Below are 21009 nucleotides of genomic sequence, written 5' to 3' on the forward strand. Positions count from 1 at the left end.
CCATCACCTTCAGAAGAAGATGGTGCTGATTGGCACCAATCCACCCCTCTCCAAGGGGAACAAAGGGCTTAGGAGGATGTTCAAGCATTACTCTTGCCTGCTGTCCCCACCATGGAAGACTGAATCATAGAATATTTGAATTGGGAAAGACCTTTGAGACAGAATGTTGTGAAAAGAACACTGGATTTAGAATGAAAAGACTCTGCAACTGACTATAGGAATGAAGAGAGAAAGGGAAGTGACTGATGCTTATCAGTTAGGTGACCTTGAACAAGTCATTTCCTGTCTCTCTGGCCCCTGATTTTCTCATCTGAAAAACGAAGGGAAGGGACTAGATGATATCAGTTCATCTCTTCTGGACAGATTCTGAGGACTGTGCAAAAAGTGTGGGAGGAGCTAAGTGTCTCAGTGGATAGAACCGTGGATGTGGAGTCAGGTAGACTGAGGCCAAATCCAGCCCAAACACTTACTAGCTGCGTGACCCTGGACAAATCACTTAACCTTTGTCTGTTTCCTCATCTGTAAAATGGAGGTAATAATAGCCCCTACCTTACAGGGTTGTTGTGAGGAGAAAATGAGATGATATTTATAAAGTATTTTGAAAACCAGCACTATATTAATGCTAGCTAATAATAATAATAATAATAATAAACCTCAAAGTCTTGTATTATAGAATTGTAAATTCTCCTTATTGCTAGAGCTAGAACCTGAAGACCAGAAAATGAAATAACTTGCCAGAGACCAAACAGCAAATAAGTGGGACAGCTGGGACTGAAACTCGGATCTTCCCATGAGGCGCTGACTTTGTCCACAGAGCCTAAATCCCAGCTCCCGTGTCCTGAAGTGATACGTTGCTGGTGGAAAAAAAAAGACTCTCTAGAAGGCTTTTTTCGTGATGGATGAGCTCCCCAGAGTCAGAATGTATCAGTGGCTCTGCTGAGCGCTCACTCTTAAATGGAATCAGACATAACCAGATAATGAGAAGCACCAGGTAAGGTCACTGGATGGCTAAGGGTCGCTGACAAAATCTTGGGCTTCCTGGCCCTTGTTGATTCAGTGAGAAGGCAGTCTTCAATTGCTAGGCAGAGGCAGGGGCCCAGCTTTTATTGTGTAACTGGAGTCTGAGCCAACTGCAAATGCTTCAGACCGAGGTGAGACTTGCTGATGTTTACACTGATAAGATTATTTGCACATCATGAAAAAAAAAAAAAAAACGAGGTACTGGGAAATGGCTTTGCTTCTTTCATTTCTGCTCTACTGCTTTTCATACCCTGTATGTACTAGATATGTTTAGGGAAAAAAAATCAACTCCTTAGGATGGAGGAAAAGGAGTGAGCTCTCCTGAACTTCAAGGCTGCCTGAGGAGACCAGAATGACAACAATAACAGCCATTTCTAGAGTATCTGAGCATCTTTGAGGAGACTTACCAAAGTGACTACAGCTATGATTAGTCCCATTTTACAGATGAAGAAATGGAGGCTTAAAGTGGTAAGTGAATGACTTCTGTATGATCTATGACGTTTAAAAGGTTCGACAGACATACTTTAATGCTAGTTAGTGACACTTTCAAACGGCAAAGATCCCTCATGCCAGTGGGCTTACAGTTCATATGCCCCTGGAAGAGTGGGTGCTTCTGAGGGTGGCAATCGACTCTAATTGGTTAACAGTTAATAAGAGAGAATCAATATTACAATGAGAGGTGGATGTATTCTAATGAGGGGACTGGAGGGCGTAACTTTATGTCCCTTACTTCTAAATGGCCCAGCCAGACAATCTTATCAAAGAATTTATCCCCCACACAAACCTTTGTAGAACACAATGGGCTTCCCCACTTTATATTAAATTCCTTATAAGGTTGGGTGGGTCTGAAGGAGAATGTTAATCCTATCTGCTAACTTCAGTCCTGTCCTTCCTAGCCTTGAAATGGAGACTTTAGAAAAAGGGGGAGAGTCTGGATCTCCCCAACTCATGGGTTGTAAATAACCATTTCTCTTAGATCACATAGCTGGTTAATACCAGGAGAAAGGATTTGAACCCAGGCCTTCTTGACTCTAAGTCAGCACTCTGTTCCTTCTTCCCTATTGTACTATAGGACGTTTAAGAAATGAGAAAGAAGCCGCTGATTAGTAAGTGGGCAGTCAGTCAGTCAGCTTCAATTAACATTGTGCCTGCTCTGTGCCAGGCTCTGTCCTAAGTGGTGGTCATACAAAGGAAAGTAAAAACAAAACAAACAAAAACCAACAAACAGTCCTTTCTCTCAGGGAGCTCATGGTCGAATGCAGGAGACAACATGCAAAGAAAGGCAGGAAGATTAAGAAGGCCTGGGAAAGACTTCTTGCAGAAGGCAGGATTTTACCTGAGAAGGGAGAACTGGGAAATGAGAGAGTGGTTTAGGCATGGGGGGAGCCAGTGAAGAAACTAGGAGCTGGGAGAGGAAGCATCATGAGTCAGATACAGCAGGGAGGCCAGTGTCCCCTGGTGCAGACTGTGTGGAGGGGAGGAAGATACAGGGAGACTGGAAAGGCAGGAAAGGGCCGTGTCATGAAAGGCTTTAGAAACTAAAAGGAAGAATTTCTATTTGATCCTGGATGTTACTGAGTGGGATGGTCACACCTACACTTTAGAGAGATCAGTTTGATGGTGGAATGGATAATATATTAGAGTGAGAAGGATGAGGCAAGGAGACCCCCCAGCAGCTAAGGGTTCATGTGTGGTGTGACAGTGACCTGCACGAGAGTGGGGGCTGTATCAGAGGAGAGAAGGAGGTGGTAGACAAAGAAATGTTGACTTGACAACTGATTGGATAGGGGGAAGTGAGAGATAATGAGAATCATGAGCATAGAAGTGGGAGCTGAGCTCGCCAATGAAATAGTCTAGAGGTGGAGGAGAAGCAGGGCCAGGAAATATCCACAGTGGCTATGCCATGGATGAAAACTGAGCAAAAGAGATGGCCGGGAGAGAGCAATGTCATGACAAATTAGAAGGGAATATCAAGGATGTATCAAGAGAAGAGGGTGATTGACAACGTCAGGCTGAAGAGAGGCTCAGAGGATGAGGCCAGTGGATCTGGTGATCAGGACAGCATTGGCAGCATTGGAGAGAGCAGTTTTGGTGGGAAGCTGAAGCCAGACTGTAGGATATCAAGAGGAGAGTGAGAGGAGAGGACATAGAGATACTTCCTTCTAAGGAGTTTAGCCACAAAAGGAGGAAAGACATGGGATGATTGCTGCTGGGACTGGATGGCTCCAGTGAGAGGTTTTTGAGGATGGGGGAGGACTGACCATTGGTATATATGCCCCTATTTATTTATGTTGATGAGCACCGAGCAAACCGTGGTTATAGGTCACCAACTAAGTCCAAATTGGGGTGTTCTCCCACTTTGCCCATGGGAGCTTCTCTCCTCTGTTTTCAGTAGCCCTCTCCCCATGATGGCCCATCTCTCAGGTCCTATGCTATGACCTCTTCCTAATGGTCTTGGTTGTCAATCAACCCCTCTCTAATCCAGATAGAAGTATCAGAAGATCCCAGGGCTTAGAACTAGTAGAGATCATAGAATCCAACTCACTCATTTTGAAGTGGAAGGTAGTAGTAGTAGCAGTGGTAGTGGTGGTGGTGGTAGTAGTAGCAGTGGTGGTGATAGTAGTAGTGGTGGTGGTAGTAGTAATAGTAGTAATGGTGGTGGTGGCAGCAGAAGCTAGCATTTATTTAGTGCTTTAAGATTTCCAAAGAGTTTTACCAAAGTTATCTCATTTGATTCTCCCAACAGCTCTGTGAGGTAAAGGTTGTTATCCACATTTTATAGACAGAGAGTATGAAGCCCTTGGGTTCCATAGCTTTAGTGTCAGAGACAAGACTCAAACCTATGCCACTCCTGAGTCTTGTCTTCCAGGAGAAGGAAACGTTCTCAGGAACCAAAGGCATGTCTGTGGAAATGCTGCCGCAGACAGTGGGGCCTGACTCTTTGGAAGTGGGGCCTTCAGGGACTGGCAGCTCAGGAGAGGAGCCCCGCTTCCACAGAGGAGGCCTGTTGCCTGTTGTTTACTCTTTTTTTTTTTTTAGTTGACATGGGCCAGCTCTGGCCTGAGCATCCCTGGTGGAATGTGTGAAATCAGGAAGGGGCTCGCAGGGCTTCCCTATTCACAGGCCCAACCTTGGGTCCCTTTCTTTGGAAAAGATTCAGCAAGAATGAGAAGCACTCTCCAATCCCACCTTTGTATTTTTATATGCATAGATTCTAGAGAAGGGAGAAGAGGAAAGGAAAATGGGACCTTTCCCCCTGATTGGAGGGAAATATAGTCAATTCATCTCTCTATCATTTTGTCTTCCTCAGTACAGTCTCTTGGGAGCACACACACTCATTCCATCATTTCAGATCAACGTTGATGCTTCTCCAATCATCTCTTACTGTTGTGAATTTGTGCTTTTTTTCCCCCTGACAGCAATCTATTTGCTTTCCTCTTTCAGTAGGTTATCCCTGTCAAACATTTCATCTAATAAAAAAAAAGACAAAACTACAATCCCCCCCCCCCCGCCTAGCCACATTTCCACATTGGGGCTTACTCAAGACCCGAAGATAACCACACTTCCTGAAGCTCCTGGATAACTTCCCATTGTGATACCCTCTATGGGCATACAGCCAGGTGCAGGGTTCAACTCGGGCCAGAACACTGGCCGAGGCTCATGAGGTAACCAAGTAGTCCCTGCTAGCCCTGCTCTGCCCCAGAAGGAGACCTTGCCTGGCTCTCTTGATCTCCCTCCTGATGTGCTGTGTGAGTCCAGTGTATGACCACCAGTCCAATAGCCCACACAATGGCTGGTGATGGGTAGTCTTTGACACCCAGGGAGGATGGGGCCTTTTTCAAGATTGAGGGCTACAGTCACTGTCTTCCCTGATCCACAGATCAGTTGCCCTATTTTCCAAGCTGTGGTAACAATGTTGTATGAACTAAACCTTAAAAGTTAAGGGGGGCAAGGAGGAGAACATTATAGGAAAGAGAAAGGCCTGAGCAAGGAGGAAGAGGCCAGAATGCTACCTATAATTCAAAATAATTCTTCTCCAGGCTCTCTACCACCACACTCTCTGACTCCTCTCCTTATGGCTTCTGCCAGTCCCCACCACTGTTCTAGCAGCTTTCCTTCTTATTGACCCCTGAGCTAGATCCTCCTCTACCTTCCTCCAAGAATTTGCCTCCTATTGTAAAGACTAGTCTTTTTTTTTTTCTCCCATACCTCAGTTATACCCCCTTCACACAGATGCAGGCTCTCATCACCTCATGCCTAGACTTTTTAACAGCTTTCTGGTCTGTCTCCCTGCTTTATTTTCCCCAACTCTAATTCCTCCTCCATTCAACTGAGAAAGTGATTTTCCTAAAGCACAGTTTTAATCATGTCACTTCTCTACTCACTCAGTCCTGGTTGCTCCCTATTAACCTTTGGACTCAAATATAAAATATTCTGTTTGGCATTGAAAGGTCTTCCCAAGTGGTTTCTTTTTACTTCCCGGTCTGCTTACTCTTGACTTTCCTCCATGTACTCTACAATCCATCAATAATGGCCTTCCTCCTGTTCTTTACAAATGATATCCTATTTTCTGATTACCTTCCTTTTCATTGACTCTCCCCCTCGCCTGGAAGGTCTCCCTCCTCGATGGCTTTCTTAGCTTCCTTCAAAACAATACAAATCCCATCCTCTGAAAGAACCTGTTCCTGAGTTGGGGACCAAAGAACAAATTAGAGAAATAATAGAAAATTTCATCAAAGAAAATGACAGTAATAAAACAACATATCAAAACTCAGGGGATACAGCTAATGCAGTCCTTACAAGAAAATTTATATTTCAGAACATTTTCATCAACAAAAGAGAATCGATGAATTAGGCACACAACTAAAAAAAATCTAGAACAATAGTTAAAATCCACCAAGTAAATCACAAAGTAAAAATGTTAAAAAGATAGAAAGAAAGAAAATTGAAAGCAAAAATGAAATGAATAAATAAAACTGATAAAATGAAGAAGTTCCTAATGTTATTTAAAAACAGAAAACCAAATTGCTCATATCAAAAACAAAAAAGGATAATTCACAACACTTGAAGAAGAAAATATCAGAAATGGTTTTGATTAATTACATGCTAATGAATTTAAAACTTAGAGAAAATGCAGGATTATTTACAAAGATATAAAATATATGGATTACAAAAGGGTACCTGACACTACTGTATCTCAAATTATATTACAAAGCTAATCATTAAAAACCATTTTGTGCTGGCTGAGAAATAGAGAGTTTGAAGAGTGGAACATTAGGTACACAACGTACAGAAGTAAATGAGCATAATAGTAGTCTGGAAAAACCTCTTAAATCCCAGTTACTGGGTCAAGAACTCACTATTTGTCAAAGAAAGCAATCTGGCAGAAAGTAGATTTAGACCAACATTTCACACCCTCTACCAAGATAAACTCCATGCAGATATATGACTTAGACAAGGATCAAGGAAGAAGTTATCTTTCATATGTCTGGATAGAGGAAGAACTTAGCACTGAACAAGTGATACAGAGGACCATAGACATAAAAGGGATGATTTTGATTATACAAAATTAAAAAGATTTTGCATCAGCAAAATTAATATAGTTCAAATTAGAAGGGAAACAGTTAACTAGGGAAAAGTCCTTTTGGCAAATTTCTCTGGTAAAGTTCTCATATCCAAGGTATGTAAGAAATTGATGCAAATTTACAAAACTAGAAATCATTCTCCAATAGATAAATGGTCAAAGGACATGAACAGAAAGTTTTATAGGAAGAAATCCAAGCTATCAACAAGCATATGAAAAAATGCTTTCAATCACTAATGATTAGAAAAATGCTAATTCAAGAAACTCTGAGGTTGTATTTCAAGTCTATAAGATTGTCAAAGATGATAAAATTGGAAAATACGTGTAAGTAATAAGTGATGCATAAAAATATTTGGGGCATCTTTTTGTGGTGTCAGGGAGCTGGAACTAAAGGGGTGCCTTCCTACTGGAGAACGGCTAAGCAAAATATGGCACATGAATTTGATGAAACATTATTGTGCCAGAAGAAATATGAAATGGATCATTTCAAAGGAAATAAAGAAGACCTCTATGAACTAACTGATACAAAGTAGGGGGACTTAGGAGAACAATATACATATATGATAATAACATATTAATATACATGTACTTTTATTAAAATATTATATATTTATATATTAATAACATATACCATGATAATAACATGAAAAAACAACTTTGAAAGACTTTAGAACTCTGTATGGATATACAATGATAAACCATGAATCTAAAGGACTGAAGCAGACATATGGTACCATAGTTTTGGACGTGGTCAATGTTGGAATTTGTTTTTCTAGTTATGTGCCTTTATTACAAAGCTTTAAAAAAAATTGTTCACTTGGGTGGAGGGGAAGTAGATATACAGAAAAAATTTAGAAAAAAAGGGAAAATGGGAAAAAAGAGGTCATTCCTGGTTCTTCCTAACTCACTGCTCATACTGACCCTTCCCTCTGAGCTCACCTCCCATTTATTGGTCCTTGCATGTGCCTACTTATTTATATCTCATCTTCCCCATTAGAATGTGAATCTATCAACCCCATTCTCTCTCTTCTCTTCAATCTCTACTACCCCCCTCCCCCACCTTTCCAGTCTTCTCACACCCTCATTCCTCAATAGATTCTTCCATCCAGGGACCTTGGCCTCCTGGCTGTTCCATGAACAAAGACCCTCCATCTCTCAGCTCATAACATTCTCCCTGGCTTACCCTCCCCCATGCTTGGAATGTTTTCCATCCTCTGCTCTACCTGGTGACCACCTTGACTTCCAGCTAAAGTCCTGCTTTTTTCAGGAAGCTTTTCCCAACCTCTCATAATTCCTGTTCTTTCCCTCTTTTAATTGTTTCCTTTTCATCCTGTGCATAGTTTGTACATAATTGGTTTGCTTGTTCTTTCCCTCTTTGGATTGTAAGCTCCTTGAGGGCAAGGCCTGTCTTCCCCATTGCTTAACACAGTTCCTGGCATAAAGCAGGAACCTAACAAATGCTTATTGATGGACTAGCTGAGCTCCTGCAGGACAGGAACTGTGTTTTTCTCCTTTTTTGGTATCCTTCACCCCTAGTGCATAATGGGTACTTGGTAAATACTTTTTCATCCGTATTTGGAATCTTCCAGAGTGGGAACTTGCAGTGTCTTAACTGGCAACTTTTTGTCTGTGATATTAGAGGTGGAAACACAGATGAGAAAAATAGATGATCAAATGAGATAATATTTGCCAAGTGCCTGGTACAGTGCCTGGCACACAGTGGGCACTTCACATATGCTTGTTCCATTCCAGATCGCCTTCTAGAAGTGTCACTTCTGCATAGGAAACCCCTGAACTTTGCCCCCAGCCTGCTCCCCCTCTCCTGTGTGGGAGCCCAGGTTCACTTGCACTGAATTACAAATGATGAGAGCCTACCATGACCTGGGTGGGGACCACATTTTCATTCCTATTTCTTTTGCTTTTAGTGTCCGGATCCCAGTTGTTAGAATCATATCATCATGAGATTTAGAGCTAGAAGAGATTGAAAGATTATCTGTTCGAACCTTCTTATATGGTGCATGTCCACCATTGCTGAATGACTGATTGCCTTCCTCTGACTGCTGTGGTTTGAAGCACATCTGGCCTCCTCTTGACTGTGACTCACATGTACCTTTGTCCCTTCTTATGCCTTCAGCTCTCAAGTTGGTCCTTATAACATCCCCTGCATGACTGACAACATGCCCAATAAAGGCCTTTTGCTCTCAGCATTTACTGGCCATCCTCTTCTTCCATGGAAACCTCCAAATCACCCAGAACAGCTGCAGTGGATTAGGATACTTGCAAAAAGAGAGATTTGGGTCAGATAATCTTTTAAGTCTCCTGCCTCTAAGGCTTGTGATTCCACAGATTTAATTGCTGGTATCTAGACATGAAAAGCAGAGGAAATAACAACAGTTGAAAATTGTGCCTCCTCCCTCTACCCACCAGTTCCAGACTCTGATCTTCAGCCTGTTTCCAGGAGTTCCTTTTGTCCTGCTCATTACCTGAAGATTGGTATTAGTAGTGAGCACCTGCCCTATTAGGTACTGAACCGGTATCTCAAAGTGCCAATCTAGCTCCTGGCTACAAATTTGGAGGCTGTTTCCAGGCTTCTTGGCTCCTGGGTTACCAGTTAGCATGAACATGTCAGCCATCCCCTTCCTAAATAATTTCTAAACTGGAAAATGCAGAGGAAGGAGCTATGGAAACGCATGTCAGGAGGATTAGGATCGATTTAGTGAAATCCTCCATCTCATAGCTGAAGTCGTAGGCAGCATCCATTCAATCCCATTACCCCTAATGGAAGTTGTCTCCATCTAACAGATGGCCCTCAGTCTCCTGCATGCTAAGTCCTGAAGCTTACTCTTGTAGCAGTTCTCCCAAGGGAGGGAGAAAGCAATCTTCTTCCAGAAGAGGTGTCAGGGCAAATTACGAGAAATATATTTTCTGTCCCCTGGAGTTGACAATCTGAGCTTCATAATAGGCGGCCCAGGTCTTTGTCCTCCTGGCATGTTGTTCTAAAGAAGGATATCAGTCTCCTGTGAGGTGGGAGCTCATAGAACCAGCAGCAAAGGTGAACTGGGTGAGTGAAAGGAGCCTATCAGGTCATTTCTGGTTCTATTGTTTGCATCAAAATGAGCAGTTATACTAAAGACCTGTCATTTAATGCCTGACCACCATGTCTAGAGCTCAACATGAAGGCACTGTCTGTTTACCAGTCAGCTGACATGTCAGTTTCAACTCCTTTGGGTGACTTCTGGTCAAAGATGAGGAAAGTCTCAGGCAAGAGACCATTTAATTTTTTTAAGTTTTTAAAAATTAATTAATTCATTTTTAGTTTTCAACATTCACTTTCACAAGATTTTGAGTTCCAAATTTTCTCCCCATCTCGTCCCTTCCCCCACCCCAAGATGATGTGTATTCTGAATACCTTTCTCCTAATCTACGCTCCCTTCTATCTCTCTCCCCTCCTTCTCTTATCCCCTTCCCCTTCAATTTTCCTGTAGGGCAGGATAGATTTCTATACCTCATTTCCTGTGTATCTTATTTCCCAGTTGCGTGTGAAAACAATTTTTTTTAACCTTTGTTTTTAAAACTTTGGGTTCCAAATTTTCTTCCTTCCTCCCTCCTCACCCACTGTCATTGAGAAGGCAAGGAACTCGATACAGGTTATACATGTGTAGTCATGCAAAACACTTTCATAGTAGTCATGTTGTGAAAAACTAAGTATATTTCCCTTCATCCTATCCCGCCCCTCCCCCATTTATTCTATTCTCTCTTTTGATCCTGTCCCACAACAGACCATTTTAATGGGGCTTTTGGGGTCATTGACCCTGGTTCATAGAGGTCCAAGGCAAGTCATTCAATCTGCACATGATATTTTTCTTCCTTTCTGGCAGAACTTAATTAAGGAGGAAGGTTTAAGGAGTGTTTTATTGTCATAATGAGAAAGGATTCCAAAGAAAATCAATGACAACGCCTGCTCATCTTAGCTGTTCTTAGTGAGTGGAGGCGTCCATAGTCAGATGCCTTTCTATTATCAATCAACAAAGTAGCTACTACAGGTACTGGTGGATGAAAAGACAAAAATGAGAATCTTTGCCCTCAGGGAGCTTACATTCTCTCATAGACACGTAAGTTGTGTATATCCTATACTATAATCTATTAAGTGTGAATAAAATTATATCTAAAAGAACCCAATGTGCATACCTTAATTAAAACATACTTTATGGCTAAAAAAAGAATGCTAACCATCATCTGAGTCTTCATTTGAGTCGGGAAGTTTTTGTTAGTGAAGGATCTTACCTCCATGTCAATGGAGACTGACTGATCAGGGTGGTGGCTGCTGAAAGGTGGGGTGACTGGGGAAATTACTTCAGATAAGAACAATGAAGTTTGTTGTCTCAATTGACTTTTCCTTTTACTTGAATGCTTTGAGGCCATTGTAAGGTCACTATTGTCATTCCATCATTTCAGTCATGTCCAACTCTTTGTGGCTCCATTTGGGTTTTGGGGGTGTTTTTGGCAAAGATACTGAAGTAGTTTGCCACAAATCATCAATTTGTAAAAAATACATTATCTTTCAATGCAATAAAGCAAAGCACAATAAAACTAGGGATGCCTGTGTGTATACATCTATGCTGAATTTAAAGGAAAAACAAGAATCAGAAAGTCCTTTCAAATCCTAGCTGTCACTTCCAGATTCTATGGTGATGCTATTATCTCATACTTCATTACACAGTTCTTGATCTATAATTAGAGTCACATCAGACATATCTATTTGCCACTTTAAAGCTCCATTCACCAAGTTCTCTTTCTGTGCTTCAGACCAAAATGAAGCATCATTTTTTGAAAAGCAAATTAAACTAGTTCTATTCATTGGGGTAACAAACTCCTACATCTGACATTGTAACCTATGCTGCTTTGTACAGATTTAGGGCATTCAGAAAGGGAGGGTTGAGCAAAGTGGATTAGGGAAGGATAATCATACACCTATGGCATGATAAAACTGGGAGGGTTCTTTTAGTGCTGAGTCCCAGTCCCATATTGACAAATAAGGAAACTGAAGTCAGAAAAAAAGTCAGTCAGTTAACTAGCATTTATTAAAGCTATCAAGATAAATGTGTCAGGCATGGTGCTAGGCACTGGGGATGCAAGGGAAAGAAAAAGATGGTTCTTGGTCTCAAAGTGCTCACAGTCTAAATGGGGAGATAACATGCAAGAAAGTAATCATTTACCCAACAAGCTTCCATTCTACCAATTAGTAGTAGAGTGCAGATTCAAACCCATGGCCTCTGCTTTCACAGACTGTCCTTTTCTTATTTCCTCATGCTGTTTTAAGAGTTAGAAAAATGATTTCTCAGAGAACGTCCCCACCAGGATGTCCACCATCCTAATGGATTGGACCAGTATCTTTGGGCAATGACCATCTGGACGGGTTTGTTGAGTTGGCTGCCTGTTTGGTTCTGTTGCCAATAGAGTGAAGGAATGAGCTTAGATTTCCCCTCTTTCAGTGTTCCAACATCACTCTAGGCAGGTGCTCTCTGAGATACAACCCCAGTCAGGTACAGTCTAAGCGGGGCTATCCTTCTCTAAATTATATAACCCAGCAATCCCAGAGCTGGCAGCCCCCTGGAAGCATCTGGTCCAACCTATACCCAAACAAGAAGTCCTTCTATACCCTCCTCAACTAATGGCCCTGTGGCCTCTGCTTGAAGCCCTCCTGTGATGGAGTACTCATTACCTATCAAGAGAGCCCATTCCACTTGATAGAGACTTCTTCCTGGCATCAGACCTGAATCTACCCCTCTACAACTTCTACCCACTGCTCCTGGTCCCTCCCTCTGGGACCAAGCTGAATGTCTCCATAAGCTGGGATCTTTGCTTGTTATATCACATCCATCGAGGTCTGTTTAAATGATTATGGTCATTTTTGCCTACAAAAACATTAAAAATAATAAACTCCCATAATTATAGTTAAATATTAATGTAATTAATGAATTCTAACCATTTAAAATAATATGAACAAATATTAATAATTAATAGGATAATAATAGTTAATACATGTATAGTATATCTCTGAGTTCCCTTCTGGCTGTACATCTATGTGATGTGGGTTCAAATCCTGCTTCTTTCTTCTATCACTTATATGCCTTTGGGCAAGACCATCCCTTAACTTCTCTGAAGCTCAGTTTTCTCACTTATAAAATGATGGGGCTGAACTAGAGGATCTATCTCTAAGACCCAGCTAACCTTGTTCATGCTCTCCCCTCCCACCAGGAGAGGAAAAATAAGGTAATGTATACAGAAGAAGACTAATAATAACACTTGACATTTACATAGCAATTGAACACTTGTAAATTAAATGCACGTTATCTTATTGGAGTCTCATAATGTAGCATAGTAGCCAATAAACCAATGTGTCTCAATTGCCTTAACTGGTCTTGCTGACCTTCCATAACAATATCTGACATTTCTTTGGGGCCATTAAAGTTTGCATTTTTCTTTTATTGTCTGATTTTATTCTTGTGGCCACTGAAAAAGGCACTAATGGGCAATAGCCCAATTTTACCACTGAGGAACCTGAAGCTGAAGGAAGTCATATCAACTGTCTGTGGTCACATAGCTCTTAATGTCAGATACAGGATTCAAACCTAGATCTTCTTGATCCCCCTTCCTGGGCCATGATGGGTGCACTATCACAGAGGGGTGGAACAACGGAAAAGGCCCTGGACTGGAGTTACCAAATCCCAGGTCTATTATGGGCTCCCTGTGTGACCTTGGATGAGTAAACACACCTCTCAGGTGTGGTTACCCACTTTCCTCATCTGTTAAAGAACAGATAGCCCAGTGGTCCCTTCCAGCTCTAAACCTATGGTCCTATGATTCTGAGATCAAAGGAGAAAATCCATGCAAAGCACTTTGCTTTGCAAACCCTAAAGGGCCACACTCCTCAGCTCTGATTATCCTAAAAATGGCAGGTACAAATGCTCTTTCCCAGCAGATGAGTGAGAGTGCTTGCTGCCTCCTGCCGGTGTCCCCTGGCTGCTGCTGTGCTCATTGGCTTAGGTTGTTTCCCTAGCCCCAGCATGGTGTGGATAATGGGCAGTTCTGACTCACAAAGAAGTCTGACCAGTGGAAAGAAGGAGCATCCCTGTGGTTTTTACTGCTGGTGGACATTTCCAAGAAAAATAAAAGGTGAGCCACCCCTCCTGTGACTAAGTCAGGGTTGAATCTGTGCTCAAGCATAAGCCAGCCTTTAAAAATGTGGTTAATTATTAAATGGTCCATGGAAAAGCAAAAGCTGGGGATCCCTGTTGATGCTTTATCTCATCAACTGTTGCCTTCTCAGTTTAATGACATGGTATTTTGCTAACGAGACCAAAATTTCTCAAATACATAGGTAGGCAAGAACTGCTAGTATGTGGGAAGTCTGTTTCTGGGGAAAAAAAGAAAAAGATCACCGAACTGCCAAATGTCAGAGCTCAAAGGACCTCAGAGGCCATCTTACCCTGCCTTTTCTAAATAAGAATCCCCCCCGCCATGGCATCTTTGATAAGAGGCCAGTCAGCCTCTGCTTGAAGGCCTTCCACAAGGGGGTACCTCCCCACCCCCCCAGGCAGCTCTCCACTTTGGAATAGTGCTGACGGTTAGCATGTCCTTCCTGACAACGAGCTTACATCGGCCCTTTGGCAACTTCTGTCCATGCTTCTGGTTCTTGTCTTTGAGGCTAAGCAGGACCAATAGAATCTCTCTTCTCCATGCCAGCCCTTCCAATATCTGAAGAAAGTTTTTGTGTCTCCCCAGGTCTTCCTTCCAGAACAAACATCTCATTTCCTTCAAATGAGCTTCAGAAATATACTGATGCCTTTTATTTTCATATCACACTTATTTCCTAATATCATTCCCCCTTTGAAATCTCCCTTGTAACAAAGAAAAACAACTGGTAGAAACCTCCGACAGGGTGATGGCATCAGACGGTATATGCGGCACTCAACATTCGTGGTCGTCCACCTCTCTTCCAATAGGAGGTAGGTCTGTGTCATCACAATCTGCTCTCTGGGATCCAGGCTGTTCATTATGGTTAATCTGCATTCAGAGGCCTTTTGACGTTATTTGATTGAATATTATTGTGGCCACTGTGTAGATGGCTCTCCTGTTTTCTGCTTTCTTTGCTGTGCCTCAGCACAAAGACTCATAGGAGTCTTCCCATGTTGATATTCATTTCTTCAAAGAACATCTAGAGAGGGCCGTATCATTCAATTAATCAGTCAATCAGCAGGCATCCATTAAACACCTACTACAAAGACAAAAGTGAAAGAATCCCTGCCCTCTAGAAGCTTACATCCATTGGGGAAAACAATACCTACCCAGATAAGTATGTACAAACATGTGGAGAAAGAATCCTGTGGTAGGGAATCTGGCTGGGGAGTGCCCCAAGAGATTTAGAAGACAGGAGCACTGGGGACCAGGCCAAGTCCGCTCTTGGAGCCTGGGAAAGACAACAGGGCAGAGAGCTTGGGGGAAGCCATGGAATGGGGGCTTCTAGGAAGCCAGCTTGTTGAGTCAGTGCCCAGAGCAAATGAAAGAAGGTTGACTTCTCAACAGTAGCAGCTTAAAAAATCAAACCCAGTTTCAGTAAATGAACTGAAGTCTCATTCAGAGGCTTTCCAAGCAAACCTAATACAAATGAAGAAGGAGGCCACAATGAACCAGAGGAGAAATGAAGTCTTCATGTCCTCCAACTCCTTAGTGGAATAAGCGGAGTCTTGGCCACTACTGCCACACCCACAAGGGAAGTCTTCAGCCTAATCATACACCAAGGCTTTGACTTCGCAAAAAGTCCATTCGGTTCTGGTGACATGGAATATGAAGACAGCTGGAGGGACCAGCTGCCGGAGGCTTGACTGAAGGCCAGACAGGAAAGCAGATATGAAGCTCCCCAAGATGGAAGCAGCCTCGGAGGTCAGGGAGCCACCCTTGCCCAGTCCCCCTCCTTTTATAGAAGAGAGAACTCAGACTCCGAGAGGGGAATAAACTTACTGAAGGCCACATAGTGAGTCCTAGAACCCAGGGTCAATTGAATTTAACAAACACTTATCAAGCAGCCATTCCAAGCTGGACATTGTGTTGGGCACCAAGTCCGAAAAAAAAGGAAGAAAAAGAAGAAGAAAAATCAGGAAGACCTGAGTTCAAATCCAGCCTCAGACACCCAGCTGTGTGACCCTGGGCAACTCACTTAACCTCTTTTTACCTCAATTTCCTCATCTGTAAAATGGGGATAATAATAGGACCTACCTCCCAGGGTGGTTGTGAGGATCAAATGATATAAAAATGATGAGATGCTTAAGCACAATGTCTGCCACACGGTAAGCCCTTATATAAATGTTAGGTATTATTATTAGCTCAAGGAGATTACACTCTGCAGGGGGGATACCTTAGTCTTTTCATTCGAAGTCCCAACACTCATGGTGGTTCTGTGCAAAGAACTCCAAGGACTGGAATTGAGTTCCAATTCTACCCCCAGCAGAACTAGGTGACCCTTGTCCCCTCTGAGTCTCAGCATGATCACCCACAGGTTGGTGATTGTAATTATTTCATTATCTTCTTTGTGGGATTATGGGGGAAACTCCGTCTGAAACTAAACGCACCCTAGAAATGCAAGTTTGAAAGAAGATTTTTTTGTGTCAAGAATCCATGATATCAGTAGGGAGTGAGGACTGCCTCCCTCACTGAGGATTATGATCTTGCCCCCCTCTCCTCCAAGTCTTAGCAGATGGTCTAAAGATTTCATCAAAGATCATAGCCCGAGAGCTGAATGGGACCTCCAAGGTCACTTAGTCAAACCCTCTCATTTCAGTCCAGGGTGCTGAAGTGATTGGCACAAGGTCACAAGGAAGTATATAGGATTGTAGTAGGATGTAAGCTCCCTGAGGGTAAGGACTGTTTCCATTTTTTGTCTTTGTACCCAGGGTAGTGAACAGTTGAAGAGAGACAAGGGATCAGATGGGAGAGCTGTTGTGGAGACAGAAACAAGATCTGGACACTGTCCCAGCACCTAACAGAATGCTTAGCACATAGAAAGGAAACAAGCAGGCAAGCAATAGGCATTTATGAAGTGCCTACTGTGCAACAGGCACTGTGTTAAGTAATATAAGGGGAAATATGTACAGAGAACCAAACAATCTCTGCACTTGAGGAGATGACATTCTATTGAGGGAGCCAATATGGACATTTATAAGTATATACAAAATAAACGTATTCAGAATTTGTACAAAGTACCTACAAGATAATTAACCCACTGGGGAGGTCCAGGGCATGGTTGTCCCTATATGTGGCTGGGGTGGACCCCAGGAGTGGAAGGGACTGAGGATTTGGGTGGTTATGGAGTTTGGGGAAACATTTACATGACTGCCAAAGTCCCAGAGTGGAAGACCAAGAGTTGAGGAAGGAAATGGCAATGAACTCCTTGAGGAAGGAAGGAGAATGATATGGGAACTGGCAGACACCAGGCACTATGATCTGGGAATTTACCCACGATGGAGTGAAACATTTTAATCATGACCTTCAAAGAGAAGAAATTAATACTTAATCTTAATTCTTATTAAATTTAAATTAAATATTAAATACTTAATAAGTAAATATTATTAAATTCATAAATATTAAATATGTAATAAAACTCATGGAATTGAATCAATTATCAGGAGTCTGGATTTGAACCCAGGTGAGAGGTGAGGGGTGACTAAATTCAGGGGTGGTCCTGAGAGTGGAGGCAACAGATAGATTTGGGAGTTGTGGAGGCAGAATTGACAAAACTTGGCTAGATGTGGAGGGCGAGGGAGAGTGAGCAGCAGAGGACGATGCTGAGGCTGGGAGCCTGCCATAGTTGAAATCTTTCCTTTGCAGTAGGGTTTGCATTCCCTGGCACAGCCTGCAATGGGCAGGGGCACCTATCCATCTATCCAAGGATGAGGCAGAGGAGGAGAGGACTTGGCTGAGATCTGTCAGCATGGAGTTTGATATAAATGTGAAATATGAATGCTATGCCCAGAGGCATGCCAAGACCAGGAGCCTGGGGACCCTGGGAAAAGCCAGGCCCTCCAGGCCTCTGGTCTTGCTTCCAGCCCAATCCCCCCCCCCCACTTATTGCTCAGGGAACCAAACCCTGTAGACGCCTGATCTAGCAGCTACCTAGGAAACTCCTCTACCCACCACTTCCTTAACAACCCCAGCTTTTAAAGAAAGTCCTGCCCGCTAAAAGACTTGACCCAAACTATCAAATGGCTCAATACTTGAAACAGATAATAATAATAACAACGGCTAACATTTCTATAGCACCTACTATGTGCCAGGCACTGTGCTAAGGGCTTTACAATTATCTCATTTGATCCTCACAACAACCCTGGAAGGTAGGTGCTATTATCCCCATTTTACAGATGAGAAAACTGAGATAAACAGGTGATAAATGACTTCTTCAGTCACATCTCTATTAAGTATCTGAGGCTAGATTTGAACTCAGGTCTTCTCAACTTTTGGCCTTGTGTTTCATCCACTGTGCTACCTAGCTGCCTAATCCATGGACGTGACATTAATGAAGATGCATTAACATCTGCCCTGTCACTGCATCATGGGAATAACTGGGTCTCTCCATGTACCCTGAAGCTGCCCCGTTGGTGTCTTCCCTGATTTGCAGCTGAAATCTTCCTTATACATTGCCTCCACAACTAGAATATGAGCTCCTTGAGGTCAGGGACTCTCTTGCTTTTCTATCTGTGGCCCCCACATTTAGCACAATACTTGACACATAGAAAGTATTTGATAATTGTTTTTTTAATCTTCGACTGCTCACCCATCCTTCTACCCAACCATTCATCTGCCCATCTAGGCACCCCACCACCCATACATACACTCCTACATACATCTACCCACTCATCCACCCACCCATCCACCCACCCATCCATCCATCCATCCATCCATCCATCCATCCATCCATCCATCCATCTATCCAGCCAGTCAGCCACCCACACATCCAACCTCTCTTATATCCATCTACCCACTGATCCATCCATCCATCTATCTATCTATCCATTCATCCATTTATCCAATTATTCATGGAGCTGTTAAGAATGTGTGGATATGGAGCAGAAAGGGTTCTAGACAGTATAGGCCAATTTGTACCACACATTGAAGGCACAGTCACCACAGGAATGATAGGGAGCATAGCCCCAGAGGTAGAAGGGCCCTCAGAGGCCGTCTACAACGATCCTTCCATTTGACAGATACGTGATAACCTGAGACCCAGAGAAATGAAGTGATTTGCCCAAGGTCACCCAGGCAGAATCAGAAGTTGTATTTGAATCCATGTCTTTTGACTTCAGAGCCAGTGCTCTTGAGAAATTTGGGTTTGTATGGGAACTGGGCTTCTTGAGGAAGCAGTGACCTGTCCCCTTCTTGAAGCTCCTAAGTCAGAGGCTGGCTGACTGCTTGCCAGGGATTTGATAGCGGAGATGCTTGGTTCAGTATGGTCTTAGTGGATTCCAAGGGTCCCTCCCACCTCAGAGCCTCCATGATTCTTTCTGTGTGTCTGTGAACTCCAATATATTTTGGTCTAATTGAGGGAAAGATGCCTGTTGTTACGGGTCTGAGTTTTATTTTCTCTAATGAGTTACCATCATTCCCTGAAACATGACAAAATAGTTCCCAAACTGAATGTGTAAACAATGATGTGGATAATAGGGTGTCTCCTGGGATCTAGGATAATAATCAATAGCTTGTTTTTGCTTTTGTTTTTTTTTCCGAGAGAAGGGATTGTCTCATGGATAAAGTTCTGCCTATTCTTCATGCTTTAAGCTTATTTTCAAAATATATGTAGTGTTTCTCTGGTGAATAGTGTCTGTGTCACATTCTACCATGACATATGTTCTTCAATATGGTGGTCATGGGAATTGGTTCTTAGCAAGCTGAGTGAGTACTCGGGCATCAGAACTTGCTAATGAAGATGCTTCCAGGAATTGGTGCAAGAGGTAGGGGGAGGAAGGTAGACAGAGCACCAGACTTGATGGAAAAAGACATGAATCTGAGTCAGTGTCCCATTGCTTATCAGCCGCATGACCGTGGTCCTTCCTCCTCCCATCACAAGATCTTTAGACTTTAGTTTTCTCATCTGCAAAATGAGGAAATTGATCTGGGCACTACCTATCTCATAAGGTGGTTGGGAGGACCATAGGAGATAATGAATATGAACCTTGGAGTGGTATAAATACAAATAGACCTGACTAGCACTGGGCTAACCCCTCTGGGCACCAGGCAACTTCACTCTGGAACATAGCTAGAGACTGGAGCATGGAGCCTCGAGCCTGGATGACCATCTCCGCGATATGTGCTGTGTATCCTGGAGATATGGCTAACCCACATCAATGGCTTGGTGGAAGCCTATCCCTAGACAGCTCAAATGGCACGTGCCTCTGTTGGAGGTCCAGGGACATCCCAGGATCCCTGCATCTCACAGGCTATGTCTTAGTGTTTGCCTCTCCCTAGACGGTGACCTGTGTAAGGTCCAAGCAGAAGAGGAATTCCCTAGGGATGGGGAGGTCTGCAGATGCTCGTATTTGTAGATCATGTTGGAGTAACTGCTTTAAGCCCCAGAACTTCCCAGAAATCTTATCCTTGATAAGTTCTATGTCCACTCAAAAGAGGCTGGTCTAACAGTCCACCTGGGAAAACCTAAATGGATGGAAGGCCACTGTCATCCCAACTATGAACTTGGTTGTTTGGTCAGTCCTTTAGGTCCATCTGGGACAGGCTCTACAGGTGGACCATGAGTTGGGTTCAGAATATTGAAAAGGATCAGGCTGGGCCATGTTAATGACCCCAAGGGGCTGTCAGATACAAAAAAATCAGATCCTTTAGACACAAATGATGCTGTGGGGTGAGGTTAAGACTATCTGATAATTAATCCTGGAACACAACAACCTATGAAGATGTAAACTCACAGATAACTTGGAAGTAGCAAACAGAAAGCTGTCCAGTAGGAAGCAAACACATGTCCAGTGCTGGGCTCCTTCAAGAAGAGGCACTAGGGATGTCACTGAGGAAATGCATGGATTATAGGCATTGAAGGGGATTGGATGGATTGTCTGAATGGGGGCACTGTCACCTATAAAAGGAAGGCCTTTGGCATGTTGGCTAAGCCTTCAGTGGAAAAGCAATGAAGAATCGCAGAGGATGAGAAGTCATGGGTGAGGTGCCATCTATACTGAAGGAAGGAAGAAGGAAGATGGTAATCGAAGTTAGGAGCCATGAAAATGTTTGATCACAGAAGTGGCCGGTGGGGTCTGTGCCTTCGGACAAATATCTTGACAATTGTATGGAGAATGGTCTAGACAGCCTGGGGAAGACAACCAGGTGAGAAGAGACCAGTATCAGCC

Source organism: Phascolarctos cinereus, unplaced genomic scaffold (genome assembly GCF_003287225.1).
Source record: "Phascolarctos cinereus isolate Bilbo 61053 unplaced genomic scaffold, phaCin_HiC Scaffold_3;HRSCAF=262, whole genome shotgun sequence".
NCBI lineage: Eukaryota > Metazoa > Chordata > Mammalia > Diprotodontia > Phascolarctidae > Phascolarctos > Phascolarctos cinereus.